This window comes from Rhinopithecus roxellana, chromosome 7 (assembly GCF_007565055.1).
Source record: "Rhinopithecus roxellana isolate Shanxi Qingling chromosome 7, ASM756505v1, whole genome shotgun sequence".
Taxonomy (NCBI): Eukaryota; Metazoa; Chordata; class Mammalia; order Primates; family Cercopithecidae; genus Rhinopithecus; species Rhinopithecus roxellana.
In genome coordinates this window covers 62,929,045-62,950,186 of record NC_044555.1, presented here as the reverse complement: position 1 = coordinate 62,950,186, position 21,142 = coordinate 62,929,045, and the positions used below count along the sequence as shown (strand labels likewise).

General features: G+C 39.8%; 1 pseudogene; it reads left to right on the top strand.

Moving 5' to 3' along the window:
• Window positions 1-12,017, top strand: part of LOC104678247 — a 32,358-nt pseudogene extending 20,341 nt beyond the window's left edge.
• The last annotated feature ends 9,125 nt before the right edge of the window (window positions 12,018-21,142 follow it).

Genomic DNA, 21,142 nt, shown 5'->3' with positions numbered 1-21,142 from the left:
AGTATACTATAGAGATGAAGTGTCTTTCTCATCACATTCTATCAGAGTAGTGCATGATACCAACGTGACTTCTCACTGCTGATATTAACATTGATCACTTGGTTAAGGAGAGAACTGCCAGGCTTCTCCACTAAAATGTTACCATTTTTTCCTTTCCATATTTAATTTTTTAGAATCCAGCCCACACTCTGGGGAGGACATTTAAATTCCACCTCAGGAGGGAGGAGTATCTATGTACATTTTTTGAAATTCTTCATAAGACAGATTCGCACCTTTTTTTCATTTATTTATTTGTACAATTATTTATATTACTATGGACTCATGGATATTTTATTTTATATTGTGTTATAATTTTTTAATTTTAATTTTCATGTTGCTTAAATTGTTTTAACTTTGGCCATTGAGTGCTCTTTCAGTTTGACTCCTGATCTGCTTTTATTCTTTTGTTTTCTGAGCACTTCCTATTTTCTGGCATTACATAATACTCCAGGCTCATCTTGTGTTTTCACTGCCCCAGGCCTAGAATTACTCATTTCTCCAAGTATATTTCTGTTTTGTTTTTGTTATTTTGGAGAATGGCGTTTAGAAACCAAGATCTGGACACTGGATGTACTTTTGGCTACTTGGGTGCCATTTTTTTCTAGTTTCTCAGCAGACAGAGCTATAATGCACGTATATTAATCAATATGTACACACAACTATAATTATTTCTTTACCTATATATCTCTATACATGTGAAACTACTGTGTATTATACATTTTTGTTTTGTGTTCTCTGTTGTCTCATTGTTACATTTTAATAATTATATATTCTGGATATGAGTCTTTTGTATAACATTCTACTTTGAAAAGTGAAAAAAATGAAGTGGCTGTAAGGTACAAAAACTGTTTTAATGAACAGTCACATGAAAAATTTTGACCTTTAGGAGCTTCATTGTGTGTTTTTCTCTGGAATTACTTAAAATATAGAAGTTTTATTCAAACCCTCACCCATTTTAGATAAGTGAATACTCATATGAGCTTGCTAGTTAGAGTACTGTTATAGAGAATTGTTGAAGTATTGGCTCTTGAATTTAACATACAGTCCATGGAATTTTTCCAAGTAAGAAAGTTAAAAATAAATCCATATCAAAATGGTCTTACCAACTACGCATTGTGAAATCTACCAAATATGTTGAGAGTTTAACAGATTCTTATAATTGATAAATGAAAATATTTGTAACATGTAAATAGATCTGTATGATTTCTGCTTCTCCTTTATTTAGACACACTGAATGTAGAACATTTTTATTTTCAAATTGTAGTAATACTATATAAAATAATAATACTTGACTGGATTCTTATTCTGTGCCAGACACTATACAAAATCATGTTATCTTGATTTACACATAATCCATTTCTTTGATTTAATGAGAAACCTAAGAATATACATTGTGTCTGTTTTACAGAGGAGGAGCCAAAGGCAAGAAAGGCATTGATCATGCCTCATTTACAAGGAGGAACTAGGGTATACCTGCTAGTAATGGTAGAAAACATTGTTCAGCTGCACCTAACAAGGGAAATAAAAAACCTTCTTTTTAAAAATGGATAAGAATGTATGGAAAAAATTATTATGTGCTGAGAAAATAATATGGTAAAGGAATAATGTAAGCTGAATTTGTCTATACATTTTTTTTTTAAATCTCTTTCTTAAGTATAGTTTTAAACACCATAAGAGAGATAAAAATTTACTGATATGATTCAAAGGAAAATCAAGGATTGCAACTGGACTGGAGGGGTATAAACATATTCAATTTTGAAAGAAAGAAGAGGGCGGAGCAAGATGGCCGAATAGGAACAGCTCCGGTCTCCAACTCCCAGCGCGAGCGACACAGAAGACCGGTGATTTCTGCATTTTCAACTGAGGTACTGGGGTCATCTCACTAGGGAGTGCCGGACAATCGGTGCTGGTCAGCTGCTGCAGCCTGACCAGCGAGAGCTGAAGCAGGGCGAGGCATCGCCTCACCTGGAAGCGCAAGGGGGAAGGGGATCCGTTTTCCTAGCCAGGGGAACTGAGACACACAACACCTGGAAAATCGGGTAACTCCCACCCCAATACTGCGCTGTAAGCATACAGGCACACCAGAATATATCCCACACCTGGCCGGGAGGGTCCCACGCCCACGAAGCCTCCCTCACTGCTAACACAGCAGTCTGCCGCGATCTATCCGCAAGGCAGCAGCGAGGCTGGGGGAGGGGCGCCCGCCATTGCTGAGGCTTAAGTAGGTAAACAAAGCCGCTGGGAAGCTTGAACTGGGTGGAGCTCACAGCAGCTCAAGGAAGCCTGCCTGTCTCTGTAGTCTCCACCTCTGGGGACAGCGCACAGCTGAAGACCAACAGGGGAAGTAGCAGGAGCCGGTGCAGACGCGAACGACTCTGTCTGACAGCTTTGGGGAGAGCCGTGGATCTCCCAACGCGGAGGTTGAGATCTGAGAACGGACAGACTGCCCGCTCAGGTGTGTCCCTGACCCCTGAGTAGCCTAGCTGGGAGAAATCCCCCACTAGGGGCAGTCTGACACCCCACACCTCACAGGGTGGAGTACACCCCTGAGAGGAAACTTCCAAAGGAAGAATCAGACAGGTACACTCGCTGTTCAGCAATATTCTATCTTCGGCAACCTCTGCTGCTGATACCCAGGCAAACAGGGTCTGGAGTGGACCTCAAGCAATCTCCAACAGACCAACAGACAGTCCTTCTGACTGTCAGAAGGAAAACTATCAAACAGGAAGGACACCTATACCAAAACCGCATCAGTACGTCACCACCATCAAAGACCAGAGACAGATAAAACCACAAAGATGGGGAAGAAGCAGGGCAGAAAAGCTGGAAATTCAAAAAATAAGAGCGCATCTCCCCCTGCAAAGGAGCGCAGCCCATCGCCAGCAACGGATCAAAGCTGGTCAGAGAATGACTTGGACGAGAGGAGAGAAGAAGGCTTCAGTCCATCAAACTTATCAGAGCTAAAGGAGGAATTACGTACCCAGCGCAAAGAAACTAAAAATCTTGAAAAAAGAGTGGAAGAATTGACAGCTAGACTCATTAATGCAGAGAAGATCATAAACGAAATGACAGAGATGAAAACCATGACACGAGAAATACGTGACAAATGCACAAGCTTCAGTAACCGACTCGATCAACTGGAAGAAAGAGTATCAGCGATTGAAGATCAAATGAATGAAATGAAGCGAGAAGAGAAACCAAAAGAAAAAAGAAGAAAAAGAAATGAGCAAAGCCTGCAAGAAGTATGGGATTACGTAAAAAGACCAAATCTACGCCTGATTGGGGTGCCTGAAAGTGAGGGGGAAAATGGAACCAAGTTGGAAAACACTCTTCAGGAAATCATCCAGGAGAACTTCCCCAACCTAGTAGGGCAGGCCAACATTCAAATTCAGGAAATACAGAGAACGCCACAAAGATACTCCTCCAGAAGAGCAACTCCAAGACACATAATTGCCAGATTCACCAAAGTTGAAATGAAGGAAAAAATCTTAAGGGCAGCCAGAGAGAAAGGTCGGGTTACCCACAAAGGGAAGCCCATCAGACTAACAGCAGATCTCTCAGCAGAAACTCTACAAGCCAGAAGAGAGTGGGGGCCAATATTCAACATTCTTAAAGAAAAGAATTTTAAACCCAGAATTTCATATCCAGCCAAACTAAGTTTCATAAGTGAAGGAGAAATAAAATCCTTTACAGATAAGCAAATGCTTAGAGATTTTGTCACCACCAGGCCTGCCTTACAAGAGACCCTGAAGGAAGCCCTAAACATGGAAAGGAACAACCGGTACCAGCCATCGCAAAAACATGCCAAAATGTAAAGACCATCGAGGCTAGGAAGAAACTGCATCAACTAACGAGCAAAATAACCAGTTAATATCTAATGGCAGGATCAAGTTCACACATAACAATATTAACCTTAAATGTTAATGGACTAAATGCTCCAATTAAAAGACACAGACTGGCAAACTGGATAAAGAGTCAAGACCCATCAGTCTGCTGTATTCAGGAGACCCATCTCACATGCAGAGACATACATAGGCTCAAAATAAAGGGATGGAGGAAGATCTACCAAGCAAATGGAGAACACAAAAAAGCAGGGGTTGCAATCCTTGTCTCTGATAAAACAGACTTTAAACCATCAAAGATCAAAAGAGACAAAGAAGGCCATTACATAATGGTAAAGGGATCAATTCAACAGGAAGAGCTAACTCTCCTAAATATATATGCACCCAATACAGGAGCACCCAGATTCATAAAGCAAGTCCTTAGGGACTTACAAAGAGACTTAGACTCCCATACAATAATAATGGGAGACTTCAACACTCCGCTGTCAACATTAGACAGATCAACGAGACAGAAAGTTAACAAGGATATCCAGGAATTGAACTCATCTCTGCAGCAAGCGGACCTAATAGACATCTATAGAACTCTCCACCCCAAATCAACAGAATATACATTCTTCTCAGCACCACATCGCACTTATTCCAAAATTGACCACATAATTGGAAGTAAAGCACTCCTCAGCAAATGTAAAAGAACAGAAATTATAACAAACTGTCTCTCAGACCACAGTGCAATCAAACTAGAACTCAGGACTAAGAAACTCAATCAAAACCGCTCAACTACATGGAAACTGAACAACCTGCTCCTGAATGACTACTGGGTACGTAACGAAATGAAAGCGGAAATAAAGATGTTCTTTGAAACCAATGAGAACAAAGATACAACATACCAGAATCTCTGGGACACATTTAAAGCAGTGTGTAGAGGGAAATTTATAGCACTAAATGCCCACAAGAGAAAGCAGGAAAGATCTAAAATTGACACTCTAACATCACAATTAAAAGAACTGGAGAGGCAAGAGCAAACACATTCAAAAGCTAGCAGAAGGCAAGAAATAACTAAGATCAGAGCCGAACTGAAGGAGATAGAGACACAAAAAACCCTCCAAAAAATCAATGAATCCAGGAGTTGGTTTTTTGAAAAGATCAACAAAATTGACAGACCGCTAGCAAGGCTAATAAAGAAGAAAAGAGAGAGGAATCAAATAGATGCAATAAAAAATGATAAAGGGGATATCACCACTGACCCCACAGAAATACAAACTACCATCAGAGAATACTATAAACGCCTCTACGCAAATCAACTAGAAAATCTAGAAGAAATGGATAATTTCCTGGACACTTACACTCTCCCAAGGCTAAACCAGGAAGAAGTTGAATCCCTGAATAGACCAATAGCAGGCTCTGAAATTGAGGCAACAATTAATAGCCTACCCACCAAAAAAAGTCCAGGACCAGATGGATTCACAGCTGAATTCTACCAGAGGTACAAGGAGGAGCTGGTACCATTCCTTCTGAAACTATTCCAATCAATAGAAAAAGAGGGAATCCTCCCTAACTCATTTTATGAGGCCAACATCATCCTGATACCAAAGCCTGGCAGAGACACAACAAAAAAAGAGAATTTTAGACCAATATCCCTGATGAACATTGATGCAAAAATTCTCAATAAAATACTGGCAAACCGGATTCAGCAGCACATCAAAAAGCTTATCCACCATGATCAAGTGGGCTTCATCCCTGGGATGCAAGGCTGGTTCAACATTCGCAAATCAATAAACGTAATCCAGCATATAAACAGAACCAAAGACAAGAACCACATGATTGTCTCAATAGATGCAGAAAAGGCTTTTGACAAAATTCAACAGCCCTTCATGCTAAAAACGCTCAATAAATTCGGTATTGATGGAACGTATCTCAAAATAATAAGAGCCATTTATGACAAACCCACAGCTAATATCATACTGAATGGGCAAAAACTGGAAAAATTCCCTTTGAAAACTGGCACAAGACAGGGATGCCCTCTCTCACCACTCCTATTCAACATAGTGTTGGAAGTTCTGGCTAGGGCAATCAGGCAAGAGAAAGAAATCAAGGGTATCCAGTTAGGAAAAGAAGAAGTCAAATTGTCCCTGTTTGCAGATGACATGATTGTATATTTAGAAAACCCCATCGTCTCAGCCCAAAATCTCCTTAAGCTGATAAGCAACTTCAGCAAAGTCTCAGGATACAAAATTAATGTGCAAAAATCACAAGCATTCTTATACACCAGCAACAGACAAGCAGAGAGCCAAATCAGGAATGAACTTCCATTCACAATTGCTTCAAAGAGAATAAAATACCTAGGAATCCAGCTTACAAGGGATGTAAAGGACCTCTTCAAGGAGAACTACAAACCACTGCTCAGTGAAATCAAAGAGGACACAAACAAATGGAAGAACATACCATGCTCATGGATAGGAAGAATCAATATCGTGAAAATGGCCATACTGCCCAAGGTTATTTATAGATTCAATGCCATCCCCATCAAGCTACCAATGAGTTTCTTCACAGAATTGGAAAAAACTGCTTTAAAGTTCATATGGAACCAAAAAAGAGCCCGCATTGCCAAGACAATCCTAAGTCAAAAGGACAAAGCTGGAGGCGTCACGCTACCTGACTTCAAACTATACTACAAGGCTACAGTAACCAAAACAGCATGGTACTGGTACCAAAACAGAGCTATAGACCAATGGAACAGAACAGAGTCCTCAGAAATAATACCGCACATCTACAGCCATCTGATCTTTGACAAACCTGAGAGAAACAAGAAATGGGGAAAGGATTCCCTATTTAATAAATGGTGCTGGGAAAATTGGCTAGCCATAAGTAGAAAGCTGAAACTGGATCCTTTCCTTACCCCTTATACGAAGATTAATTCAAGATGGATTAGAGACTTAAATGTTAGACCTAATACCATAAAAACCCTAGAAGAAAATCTAGGTAGTACCATTCAGGACATAGGCATGGGCAAGGACTTCATGTCTAAAACACCAAAAGCAACGGCAGCAAAAGCCAAAATTGACAAATGGGATCTAATTAAACTAAAGAGCTTTTGCACAGCAAAAGAAACTACCATCAGAGTGAACAGGCAACCTACAGAATGGGAGAAAATTTTTGCAACCTACTCATCTGACAAAGGGCTAATATCCAGAATCTACAAAGAACTCAAACAAATATACGAGAAAAAAACAAACAACCCCATCAAAAAGTGGGGAAAGGATATGAACAGACATTTCTCAAAAGAAGATATTCATACAGCCAACAGACACATGAAAAAATGCTCATCGTCACTCGCCATCAGAGAAATGCAAATCAAAACCACAATGAGATACCATCTCACACCAGTTAGAATGGCAATCATTAAGAAGTCAGGAAACAACAGGTGTTGGAGAGGATGTGGAGAAATAGGAACACTTTTACACTGTTGGTGGGATTGTAAACTAGTTCAACCATTATGGAAAACAGTATGGCAATTCCTCAAGGATCTAGAACTAGATGTACCATATGACCCAGCCATCCCACTACTGGGTATATACCCAAAGGATTATAAATTATTCTACTACAAAGACACATGCACACGTATGTTTATTGCGGCACTATTCACAATAGCAAAGACTTGGAATCAACCCAAATGTCCATCTGTGACAGACTGGATTAAGAAAATGTGGCACATATACACCATGGAATACTATGCAGCCATAAAAAAGGATGAGTTTGCGTCCTTTGTAGGGACATGGATGCAGCTGGAAACCATCATTCTTAGCAAACTATCACAAGAAGAGAAAACCAAACACCGCATGTTCTCACTCATAGGTGGGAACTGAACAATGAGATCACTTGGACTCGGGAAGGGGAACATCACGCACTGGGGCCTATCATGGGGAGGGGGGAGGGGGGAGGAGGGAGGGATTGCATTGGGGAGTTATACATGATATAAATGATGAATTGATGGGTGCTGACGAGTTGATGGGTGCAGCACACCAACATGGCATAAGTATACATATGTAACAAACCTGCACGTTATGCACATGTACCCTAGAACTTAAAGTATAATTTAAAAAAAAATAATAAATAAATAAATAAATAAATAAAAAAAAAAAGAAAGAAGAGAAACTGTCTTTATTCACAGGTGACATTATCATATATAAAGAAAATTCAGTGAAATCTACAAAAATGCTCCTGAAAGTAGTAAGTGAGTTTACCAAGGTTGTATGATACAAGATGGACATACAAAAATCAACATTTGTATATACTAACAACAAAAAATTGAGAATTACAATTTAAATAACAATACTACGTATTACAGTATCAAAAACAGTATTTAGGAAAACTCTGGAGAGAAAAAAATGTGAAAGTCGTATACACTAAAAAAAGCACAAAATATTCCTGAGAAAATTAAAAATCACACAAACAAATGGAAAAATGTACCTTTTTCAGTGGTCAGAAGACTTCCTATTGTTAATATGTCTATTATCCTCAAATTGATCTATAGGTTCAACCAAATCCTAATCAAAATCCCAACAGGATTTTTTAGACATTGACAAACTGATTTTTAAATTTTTATAGAAATTCAAAGAACCTAGAAGAACCAACTTTGTAAAAGAACGTTGTTAAAGGACTAATACAGCCTAATTTCTAGATTTATTATAAAGCTAAAGTAATCAACAGAGTGTGAAATTTGTGTGAGAGAAAAATCTGGAAAAGAGTGCCCAGAAATTGACCCATAAAAAACAGAGACATCTTATATTCTACAAATTTCCAAAGGTAATTCAGTAGACAAAAGATAGTCTTTACAAAAATTGTTCTGAAATTTATCATATATACATAGGCAATAGACACGTTTTTTCAAAGAAAAACTTTGATCTATATCATGTGCTGTTTACAAAAAATTAAACAGATTTAAATTTTAAAAACTTTGTGAACTTTGGGTAGGCAAAGTTTTCACAGAAACATCAAAAGAAGCACAATCCATAAAAGAACAAATTGATAAGTTGAACTTCATCAAATTAAAAAACTTCTCTTTATCACTTTTAAGACAATGAAAGGGAAAAGCCAAGGATGAAGCGAAAACTTTGCAAATCATATATGTGATAATGGACTTACATCCAGAACACAGCAAGGATTCTCAAAACGAAATATGACATCCAGCAATATAATTTAAAAATGGAAAAGAAATTGTACAGAAACTTCACCCAAGTAGAGATAAAAATTGCAAATAAGCAAATATACAGATGTTCAATACAAGTAGTCATTATGAAATGCAAATAAACACCACAATGAGATTCCACTAAACACCTATTAGAATAGCCAAAATTAAAATGACTAACCATACCAAGTGTTGGATCATAGGTGAAAAAAACTGCAATGCTCCTACACTAGTAAAAGGAATATGAAATAGTGTAAATACTTTGCAAAAGTTTGGTCGTTTCTTAAAAACGTTAAAAATACACCTATGATATGATCCCGCCTTTGGACTCCTAGCTAAAATTTATCCAAGAGAAATTAAAGTATATGTACGTGTAAAGACATGGACACAAATGTTCATAGAATATTTATCATAGTCCAAAACGGGAAACAACTGAAATGTCCATCCAAAGGCGAATGGAAAAAGAAACTGCGCTCTGTCCATCCTATGGACCACACCATGGAATGAGCAGGGGCTTGGGCGCTCCGTTGCTGACCATTCCCTGGAGAATCCGGGCTGCACAGGTGGTGTCTGCGCTGCCCTGCTTCCAGGAAGAATCTGGCCTGCGTGTGGCTGGCGGTCTCCTAGCGACTAGAGCAGCAGGGATCAGGAACCGCGGAAACTGGAGAGGTGGCACCCCAGCGAGGGCCACCATGGGGGCCAGAGGCCGCGGGACCGGCCGAGGTCCCCGGGCATGGACTCCAAGCCCTGGTACTGTGACAAACCGCCTTCCAAGTGTATCACGAAGTGCAAGCACAGAGGCCTGAGGTTCCCGCCCATGGACACCCAGAACTGGTTTTTGTTTTGTTTTGTTTTTTTGTTTTTTATACTTTAAGTTCTAGGGTGCATGTGCACAATGTGCAGGTTTGTTACATATGTATACATGTGCCATGTTGGTTTGCTGCACCCGTTAACTCGTCATTTACATTAGCTATATCTCCTAATGCTATCCCTCCGCCCTCTCCCCTCCTCACAACAGGCTCCAGTGTATGATGTTCCCCACCCTGTGTCCAAGTGTTCTCATTGTTCAATTCCCACCTATGAGTGAGAATATGCAGTGTTTGGTTTTCTGTCCTTGCAATAGTTTGCTGAGAATGATGGTTTCTAGCTTCATCCATGTCCCTACAAAGGACATGAACTCATTCTTTTTTATGGCTGCATAGTATTCCATGGTGTATATGTGCCACATCTTCTTAATCCAGTCTGTCATTGATTGACGTTTGAGTAGGTTCCAAGTCTTTGCTACTGTGAATAGTGCCACAATAAACATACGTGTGCATGTGTCTTTAGAGCAGCATGATTTATAATCCTTTGGGTATATGCCCAGTAATGGAATGGCTGGGTCAAATGGTATTTCTAGTTCTAGATCCTTGAGGAATTGCCACACTGTCTTCCACAATGGTTGAACTAGTTTAAAGTCCCACCAACAGTGTAAAAGCATTCCTGTTTCTCCACATCCTCTCCAGCCCCTATTGTTTCCTGACTTATTAATGATCGCCATTCTAACTGGTGTGAGATGGTATCTCATTGTGGTTTTGATTTGCATTTCTCTGATGGCAAGTGATGATGATCTTTTTTTCATGTGTCTGTTGGCTGCATAAATGTCTTCTTTGGAGAAGTATCTGTTCATATCTTTGCCCACTTTTTGATGGGGTTGTTTGACATTTTCTTGTAAATTTAGAACTGGGTATTTGTGAAGGAGGGCATGGACGACTTCCGCTACAGCTGTCTGTCTCCCGAAGATATGCTCATTTGTCTCCGTGATGAGTTTTTACTCCCCAAAATCTCTCACAGAGGTCCCCAAGCTGACCCCAAAAGCAGGCAGAAAGAAGCTGCTCAAGAAAGTGGCCGTGTTTTCCAAGCTCTTGCCAGCCCAGCCAGCACGGAAGGCGTTCGGAGAGGAAGCCCAGCTGATGGCTAAGCATCCCTTGGCCATGTACCCCAATCTGGGAGAAGATATGCCTCCAGATCTCCTACTACAGGTGCTGAAACCACTGGATCCTGAGAGGAAGCTGGAGAAGGCATGGGCTTACTGTGAGGGCCCGGATAAGAAAACCAAGGAACCCACCAAGTCTGGTAAATACACTTGTAGGGAATTCTGCCTACAGCTTCCAGAGACTCGGGCATCCCATCTTTGCCTTGAGAATCCCAAGACTCATCAGGTGTCCAGTCTTTGCCCAGAGCCTCCCAAGACTAGAGTGTCCCATCTCTCCCCGGAGCTTCCCAAAGCTCCAGCGTCCCATCAATTCTCGGAGTCTCCCAAGATTCGAGCATCCCATCTAAAAGAACTGCTTCAGGAAGATACACCAAGCACAACGGAGTGTGTTTCTGACTCTCTTCAACATAGACACGTCAAGAAAACTGTGTGACTTCAAGTGGGCTTGAGACATGGGAGTTGATGAAGAATCCATCAGGAGTCTGTTTGACTTTACCCCCAAGTGGAGAGCAACCTATGAAGACCAACAGATTAAGAAGATAAAAGAATGGGCCTCAGCACTGCAATACAGAATAGAGCTAGATGAAATGGATGAGGTCGAATTCTTCTCACAGGAAAAAGACTGGGACAGGAACCTCCAGACAGCACCGAATTCTTACACCGCACAGAGTGTGAAGATGAGGTATGGAGCATGGTACCTTAAACCTAAGTTGGGGAAAAAGGTAAGAAGTGATTAACCTTTGATTGACCCCAAGCTGTTACTTGAAAAGCCTGATGAACCCAATATTCTTGACGATCTTTACGGACCAATTGCCTTTAAGGATTTCATTCTAAGCAAGAATTACGAAATGCCTCGCATCGTTGAAAGACTGCCAGGAAGGGATGGGCTTAGGACTCTGTTAAGACTCCTATTCAACGTGCATTGAGACTTTACAAGTACAAAGAAGACGTCACAGACGCATCGGAAGAAGATTAGATGGTTTTCAATTTACTACTTAATTGAGTATTTCTTGCTCTCATTTTAAACATCAATCAGAATTTATGATGACTGGCCCCGTGGATGTACAACTTTGGCAACATCTGTAAATTCAATACCTAATGTTTATAAATATTTCTTAATGACCTGCTTTGGCTTCATTATTTCATATATTTTATCAATTATGTGATTAATATTCACATATACTTTTTTCACATTTTTGAAGCATTGTTAATATTACATTGTCATGTCAATTATTTGTAAAAATACATAAAACCAGAAATAAAAGAATTATTCTTAAAAAGAGAAATGGGGTTGGGCACATTGGCTCATGCCCGTAATCCCTCCCCACTTTGAGAGGCCCAGGTGAGTAGATTGCTTGAGCCCAGGGGTTCAAGAAGAGCCTGGGCAACATGATTGAAACCTGGTCTCCACAAAAAATACAAAAATTAGCCAGGCATGGTGGTGCGCACCTGTAGTCCCATCTACCCAGAGGGCTGAGGTGGGAGGACCGCTTCAGCTCAGGATGTTAAGACTCTAGTGAGTCATGATCATGCCACTGCACTCCAGTCTGGGCGACAGAGCGAGACTCTTTCTCAAAAAACAAACAAACAACAACAACAACAAAAACAAAAACACCAAAATGTGCTGGGTAAAAGGAGACTTGTATAACTCTATTTACATTGAAATTGTAATGATATAATTATGACAATTATTTTGTTAACCAAAAACTGGAGTCTATAGCCAAATGAATGTTAACACTTTTTAAGAGTAATCCCCTTTTAAGAGTAATCCCCTTTGGGATTACATCAAACCCCCAAAACCGGTTTAAAAACTATTTATCAAATTCATAGGTGAAACTTGAGTTATGCCATTTTATCATCTCTCTCAATTGAATGTATGTGTTTCACCATGTTCATAAACCTTCACTACAAAAGACTATTACCAAATCATATAAACAGGTGCAGAATAGGAGGTAGCTTCAACTCCCTGGCAAATCTCATGTGCAAAATAGATCTGTATGAGAAAAGCTACCAAGCAACATCAAATATCCTTACATATCTGTTCAAGTTCAAATAATTTTCATTCCATTAATAGCAATTTAAAATGCACTCATAAATTTAAAATAATAAATTAAGCAACTGCTTTACCTTTCAAACATAGCAGGTAAAACTGTCTGGTATAGGTAAATTTGTAGGTAAATATATTTGTAGTGTAGATCTGAAGTGCACTTTTTCTTTGAGAGATGAAAGGATCCATCTCTAAATGGACATATATGCATATATTTCATCCAAGTAAGCAGTGATATATACATCTGTCTATGTGAAAATTCTGTTTCTAGTGAAATTTTTCCATGGGCATTGTGTTCCTGAAGAACCAAGTCTTTTTTCATGTTGTTTTCTAAGCCAAGGCCTATAATTTCTCTTCAAATTCATCATCATGAACATAGGTTCATGTCACCACTATCTGTTATTGTATTTCTGCAACAGTTTCCAACCCATGTCTCTTCCTGAGTGTATTTTTGTAAAACACAAGCACGGCTTGTTAATTCTCCAGGCTAAACTTATCTAGGTACATAAACACTCTCACACACATGCACACACATGCTCCTGCATTGCAGACTCCAGTCAATATTCATTTTCTTACCTTTATGTCTTTCTTGTGTCTTTGTACCTAATCTTCTCTATTGTTAGGACTTCACTCAGGCCATGTAATCCTATTTCAGTGCTCTCCCCACCAAGGTCAATTTCATGATTGCTTTTATTAAGACCTTATGTCTGTAGACAAAGACACTCATTTTCCACTTGTCTTCCACTGAAGAACTTACATCAGTATCCTAGAGAAATGAGTCATTAATGCCTTTAAAATCTGGGAAATCCCCATACATATTATTCAGACTTCTGAGAGGCCAATATCATGCCTTATGGCTCAGAGTTACTAGTTTCTGAGGTTGTCCACTGAAGCCTTGGGCTTCATGCAGCACAGTCAATGTTCAGTTCCTTTCAGCAAGAGACAGACCTACTTTTTCACATTTGGTTGTGACCTTGCACTTCACGGAGGATGTATCCTCATCTACACAATGGACACCATATCACCAAACTCAAATTCTGGTGGGACTCAAAGGATTACTTATTGGAGTGCCTAAAGCCTCAGGCATCACAGAATTAATACTAAACCTATATTTGTGGAAGAGGATGGAGTTGGAAAGGAGGAAGGATACTAAAAAATCAAAACTGAAAGACACTATAAAAAGTAACTTTTTGATCGTGTCTCTCAGTCTGCTGGCCTCTTGTGGGGCCCCAACCTGGCCACAACTGCTTGCAGCACAGCTGCCAGGTGCCACTTGGGGTCCACATCATAGCTGTTGAACCACACCTGACTGGCAGAGTGCTCCAGCAGAGTGGCCTCTACAAACACACAACAGCTCGTTTGCACTGATGGCCACCCTCCACATTGCTATGCTGGTGCGTGTATGCCCAGGCAGACCTAACCTTCCCTTCCCCACCAGCACAATGGTACACCTGCACCGTGCCTTGTCACTGCTGCTGGCGTGAGTGCACCCCTTCACCCTCACTCCCCACCCACCACACCGCCATTGTCTTCAGAACATTGGTGGGCACAGAGCCCTCCAGGACCCTCCTGTCAGCACCCTGCCCCTGAGCCTAAGCCACCAGAGCAAAACTAAGCATGGAAATCACTGGACTAGCCCCCAGCCTTGAGCAGCCACTGCTGCCCGTGTGAACATGCACAGAGGACATACACAGTCCTGCACCCACAAATGCCCCTACTTCCATGCTAAAACCACCATCTGCAGGGACATGCACACAGTCTCAGTGGGGGCTCCTCACCCCCACCAAGCCATACTGCCACCACTGCTGCTGCAAATACTCACATCAAGGCTAGCACCCGGGCCATGGAAATAAAAAGGATTATAAGAGACTACTGAGAATAATTATATACAAATCGGAAAACGTGGAAGAAATGGATAAATCCTTACAAACATATAACCTACTAAAACTGAATCATTTAAAAAAATAGAAAATCTGAACAGATTTATAACTGGTAAGCACATTGAATCAGTAATCAAAATCCTCCCAATAGGCTGGGTGTGGTGGCTCATGCCTGTAATCTCAGCACTTTGGGAGGCCGAAGCAGGTGGATCACTTGAGGTCAGGAGTTTGAGACTAGCCTGGCCAACATGGTGAAACCTCGTCTCTACTAAAAATACAAAAATTAGCTGGGCATGGTGGTAGGCACCTGTAATCCCAGCCACTCGGGAGGCTGAGGCAGGAGAATCACTTGAACCCAGGAAGCAGAGGTTGCAGTGAGCCGAAATCAGGCCACGCTACTCAAGACTGGGTGACAGAGCAAGACTCCATTTCAAAAAAGCAAAAACAACAACAACAAATAAAAACCTCCCAACAAAGTAAAGCTCAGAACCAGATGGCTTCGTTGGGGAATTCTACCAAACATCTAAGGAAAGATTAATGCCAATCTTTCTTGAAATCCTCCAAAAAAATTTAAAAGATGGAATACTTCCAAGCTCATTTTATGAGGCCAGCATTATCTAACAGATAAGCCAAAGAAAGACACTACAAGAAAAGAAAACTACAGGCCAATATTCTTGAATATAGATGCAAAAATCCTCAAAAAATAATAGCAAACTGAATTTAACACATTGAACGGATTATATACCATTAATAAGTGATATTTATCCCTAGGATGTAAGGATGGCTCAACATATACAAAACAATAATGTAACACAGTAACAGAACAAAGGATAAAAATTACATGATTGTCTTAATAGATTCAAAAAACTATTTTTAAAAATTCAATTTTTTTATATTAAAGACATTCAACAAACCTAAAATATAAGGAAATTCCCTCAACATAATAAAGTCCACAGCAAACATCATACTGAATGGTGAAAAACTGAAACTTTTCCTCTAAGATCAGGAACAAGCAAGGATGCACACCCTTGCCACTTCTATTCAACATATTTATCAGAGCAATTAGGCAAGACAGAAATAAAAGGCTCCCAAGTTGGAAAGGAAGAAGTTAAATTGTCCCTATTTGCAGACGACATGATCTTACATAGAGAAAGCCCTAAAGATGTAACAAAGAAAGCCCTAAAGATGTAACAAGAAAATAATCAGAATGAATAAATATAGTAAAGTGTCAGATAATGAATATACAAAATTTAGTTATGTTTTTATATACTAACAATGAACTTTCTGAAACAAATTAAGAAAACAATCTCATTTATAATAGTATAAAAAACAATAAAATTCTTAGAAATACTTAACCAAAGAGGTGAATGACATGTACACTGAAAACTATATGCTATGGTTTGTATGTAGTTTGTCTACACGAAAATTCCTGTTGAAATTTAATTGCCAGTGTAATGGTATTGGGAGGTAGTAACTTTAAGAGGTGATTAGGTCATGGCTTTCTCACAGGAGTGAGTTCTTGGTCTTGTGAGACTGGATTCGTTACCATGAGAGTAGGTTGTTATGAAGTAAGGCTGCCTCTCGTGTTTGACCTCTTTGTATGTGCCTGCTTCCCTTTCCAATTCTCTGCCATGTTATGACACACAAAGCCTTCACCAGAAGTTGGCCACATACAACCACCTGATCTTGGACCTCCCATCCTGTAGAATTGTGAGCTCAATAAACCTCTTTACTTTATAAATTACCCAGGTATTCTGTTGTAGCAACAGAAAACAGACTAAGACAACATATAACATTGATTAAATAAATTAAAGAAGCCATGAATAAATGGAAAGGCATCTCATGTTCATGGATAGGAAAAATATTTTTTAAATGTCCAGTTACTCAAAGCAATCTATAATTCAATGCAATCCCTATCAAAATCCTTATACTTTTTGCAGAAATAGAAAAAAAATCCTAAAATTCATATGGAACCACCAAGAACTCTGAGTAGCCACATGAAAGAACATTATTTCTCTTTCTTCTTCAGAAAAACAGAACAAAGCTAAAGGCTTCCTGTTTCCTAATTTAAAAATATAAAGCTACAGTAATAATAAAAAAAAACAGTATGGTACTGGCATAAAGACAGACATATAAACCAATGAAACAGACTAGAAATCCAGAAATAAACCTGCCCATATATGGTCAACTATGAAGAATAAACAATGCAAAAACGATACTCTCTTCAATTAAGGTGGTGGAAATATTGTAGAGTCACATGCAAAAGAATGATCAGATCCTTATCTTGCATCATATACAAAAATAAACTCAAGATAGAATAAAGACTTAAATGTGAGACCTGAAATGCTAAAACTCCTAGAAGAAAACATAGAGGGAAAGCTTTATGACTTTTGTCATGACAATTATTTCTTGGAATTCTCACTTTGTGAGATTTAGTGAAAGTCAGACCTTACTTCCTTTTACAGAATTGAAAATGCCACATTCAGATTTTTCACAACATTCCTTGCAGCTAGGATGTGAGTACATGACAACATTCTGTCAATCAGATGCTCTTGTCAGTACTATCAGACTTTGAATTGAAGCTAATCATGCCAAAAATCTGTGACAATGGAGATTCACCTTGGGTGGAAAGTTTGGTTGTCTTAAAATCGAATTCCCAGGAAAGCAGAGACAGGGTCTTAGTGGCAGTATGAAGTGTCCCATACCGTGGTAGTTCTGACACAAACTGGATCATCTATTACATAGTGACGGTGGCAACTGAGTCCTCAATAGGCTTTTATGTGGGGTGATTTAGAGCAATATTCCTGCCCCTCAGCCTCTGCCCAGCTTTCCAGCCCTCCCAGAGTTTCAGTGAGCTACACAATTTTCTTCTAATAAATTCCTTTTCTGTTTAAATCAGCAAAAGTTATTTTCAGACTGATATAACCTCTGATCTTCGTAAGTGTCCAGGGTTTCTCTTTTTTCCTGATCTTCATTGTTCTAACTTTTTCAGTTTGAAATTAATTTTCTTCAATGAAAAAATAAAGATAAAAGAAATGGAATAGTTTTGCCTTCCTTCTATCAACTATTATGGAACAACCAATACTCCTATAACTTTGTGTCTCTTCTTTCTCAGAGAATAAAAGAAAGGAATTGTGTCTTGTTTTTGCATGTTTACTTAATAATCGTAAACTCTCTCTGCCTCTCTGATGCCATTTTTGGGCTTCATGCCATTCTTCCAATTCATATTTGGTTAGTTGCTTCCATCTCACCTTTGTGTTTTGAGGATCTTTGTCTTTCAGCAAATTCTCTCTACAACTTCAGTGGACTCTTCAGCTGCCTCTTTATTAGGCAAGAACTCAACTCGCCCTGAGTTTCTCCAAAACAGAACTGATGGGTTCAAACCTAGAGATCCTGGCATGGCTTACACTAGGCACTAAAATAATGATGTGAAATTTTTCTCCCTTTCTCCTGCCTCCTCCTCCTCCTTCTTGTCCTCCCCTCACCCCAGGTTGGATTCATTCTGAGGCAGGCTTTTTCTGTAGTTTAGCAATCTTAATAGAAAAAGAGGCCGGGCGCGGTGGCTCAAGCCTGTAATCCCAGCACTTTGGGAGGCCGAGGCGGGTGGATCACGAGGTCAGGAGATCGAGACCATCCTGGCTAACACGGTGAAACCCCATCTCTACTAAAAAATACAAAAAACTAGCCGGGCGAGGTGGCGGGCGCCTGTAGTCCCAGCTACTTGGAGGCTGAGGCAGGAGAATGGCATAAACCCGGGAGGCAGAGCTTGCAGTGAGCTGAGAACCGGCCACTACACTGCAGCCCGGGCGACAGAGCGAGACTCCGTCTCAAAAAAAAAAAAAAAAAAAGAAAAAGAGTGTTTCTCTGTGGACACATAAAAGGGAACCACAGACACTGGGGCCTATTGGAGGGTGGACAGTGGGAGGAGAGAGAGGATCAGGAAAAATAACTGATGGGTACAAGACTTAATACCTGGGTGACAAAATAATTTATACAGCAAACCCCCATGACATGTGTTTACCTATGTAACAAACCTGCACATGTACCTCGAACTTAAAATAAAAGTTAAATTTAGTAAATAAAATGAAGGAAAGGAGTGTTTCTCTCAAGATTTTGACTCTGTTTGGCCTAGTTTTGTTCACATGCCCATTCCAGAACCAATCAGGTTGGCCAAACTTTGGTCACATGCTTATGCCTGGGAACATGTTATGAGAGTGGGAAAGAAGTGATTCCCCAATGAAAATTAGGGTGTTGATGGCAAAGCAAAGGCTGTGGGCTGCTGGGCAAGCAAAATCTTCCCAGTTTGTTTGAGTGTTTCATCCCCACACTTACAAAGTAACTGTCAAGGAGTTTATTCCTGTCTATGAGAATTTTGAAATAATTGCTTCCCAAATATGAGCCCAGATGTATCCAGGATCGAAGTCAATGTATGTAACAACAATGTACTACTCTTCCTGTTCCTAACACTTCTGAATCACCACCATCACTACCCAGTTTTTCCTTGTGGTTAATATTAAGTGAACATCAGTGCTTCCCCTTACTCTTACTTTCCATTGACAGATAATACATGTATTTGGGGTAGCTAGCAATGTATCAGATAATCTGTCTTTAGTACAATGAGATTTCTGCAAGTGCCCAGTGGCTGAAACCCTCCCTCATCACTGAACCAGTTTTGCTATAACGCTAAGCTAATTGGAAAGCATTACAGGTAAAAACAACTCAAAGTTCTCATTCTCCTCCAAGTTTTACTTATCCTTTTCCACCAAGAAGGAAGATTCGATAAAAAATTTATTTCTGGTTTTTCCATACACTAGTATGTGACCTTAGGCAAGTCTTCTCTACTTTTCAGCATCTCAGATTTTAAATATATTTTAGAAGTTGGTTGTAAGCTAAAGTTTGGTAAAAGTATAATAAAATAATTTTAAAAATAAGAGATTATAAGATCTCAGCTATATTTATTAAACTGTTTTAGTTTGAAATTCAAATCAAGCAAATTTGGACAATTCATTGGCTTGCAAAACCAAGGGAATGACAGGGAAATAGCTAGGCAGAAGAGACAACTGGAATTAGGAACTTGAGTGCTGTTAGAATAGTCTCATTCTGTTTGTATTCCTCTAAGCATAAGGGAATATGGCTGCCTCACAATTCACAATGTTCTCCATCAAAGGGAAACTGAGACATACTCCACTAATTCAATTTAATTAGCTCCTACTATGTAACCATCATCATTCAAGGTGATAGAGATATATCAGAGAGCAAAACAAAGTGCCAGATCCTCATGTAGCACCCAGTTCACTGGCCATAAATTTAAAATTCTAAGGAAGAACTCTCATTAGTTCTGTTTGAGTCATAGGCTTACTCCTGGGCCAATCAGTGATGGTCAAGTGGAGCTTGATAAATGGAATGGTCTTGTCTCTGGAAATTTGGATTCAAAGAATGGATCCTGGGAATTTGTGTTTTTAACAAGCCCTTCCAAGTGATTCTGATTTAGGTAATTATTGAAAGAAACAGAAAAATACTTCCTCTTACACAAAGGCACCATCATTTTTTGGCATTATCTTAAAAAGTCACATTTCTGTCTACATGCCCTGATGCTAGTAGCATGCTATCCTCCAGTAATACTTTCTCGTACCTTGGTATTAAGGGTCAACCATGACAATGAATGAAGAACTATACAATGAAAATAGCAACAACTACATTGAAACAACTGTGGACTTTTATAAAGAACTGGCATGAGGCAGCAACTCAGACATGAGGAAGCTCACAGAAAAATGACTTTCCTTTAACATGTGTGACAAGTGATGAAAAAAATACTTTAGGTCTTTAGAATTTCTGCAGCAGCTTTTTCTTTTGGTCAGGCTACATGTTTTTTTTTTTGTTTTGTTTTTTTCTTTTGAGACGGAGTCTCGCTCTGTCACCCAAGCTGGAGTGCAGTGGCCAGATCTCAGCTCACTGCAAGCTCCGCCTCCCGGGTTCATGCCATTCCGCTGCCTCAGCCTCCCGAGTAGCTGGGACTACAGGCGCCCGCCACCTCGCCCGGCTAGTTTTTTGTATTTTTTGGGAGAGAGGGGGTTTCACCGTGTTAGCCAGGATGGTCTCGATCTCCTGACCTTGTGATCCGCCCGCCTCGGCCTCCCAAAGTGCTGGGATTACAGGCTTGAGCCACCGTGCCCG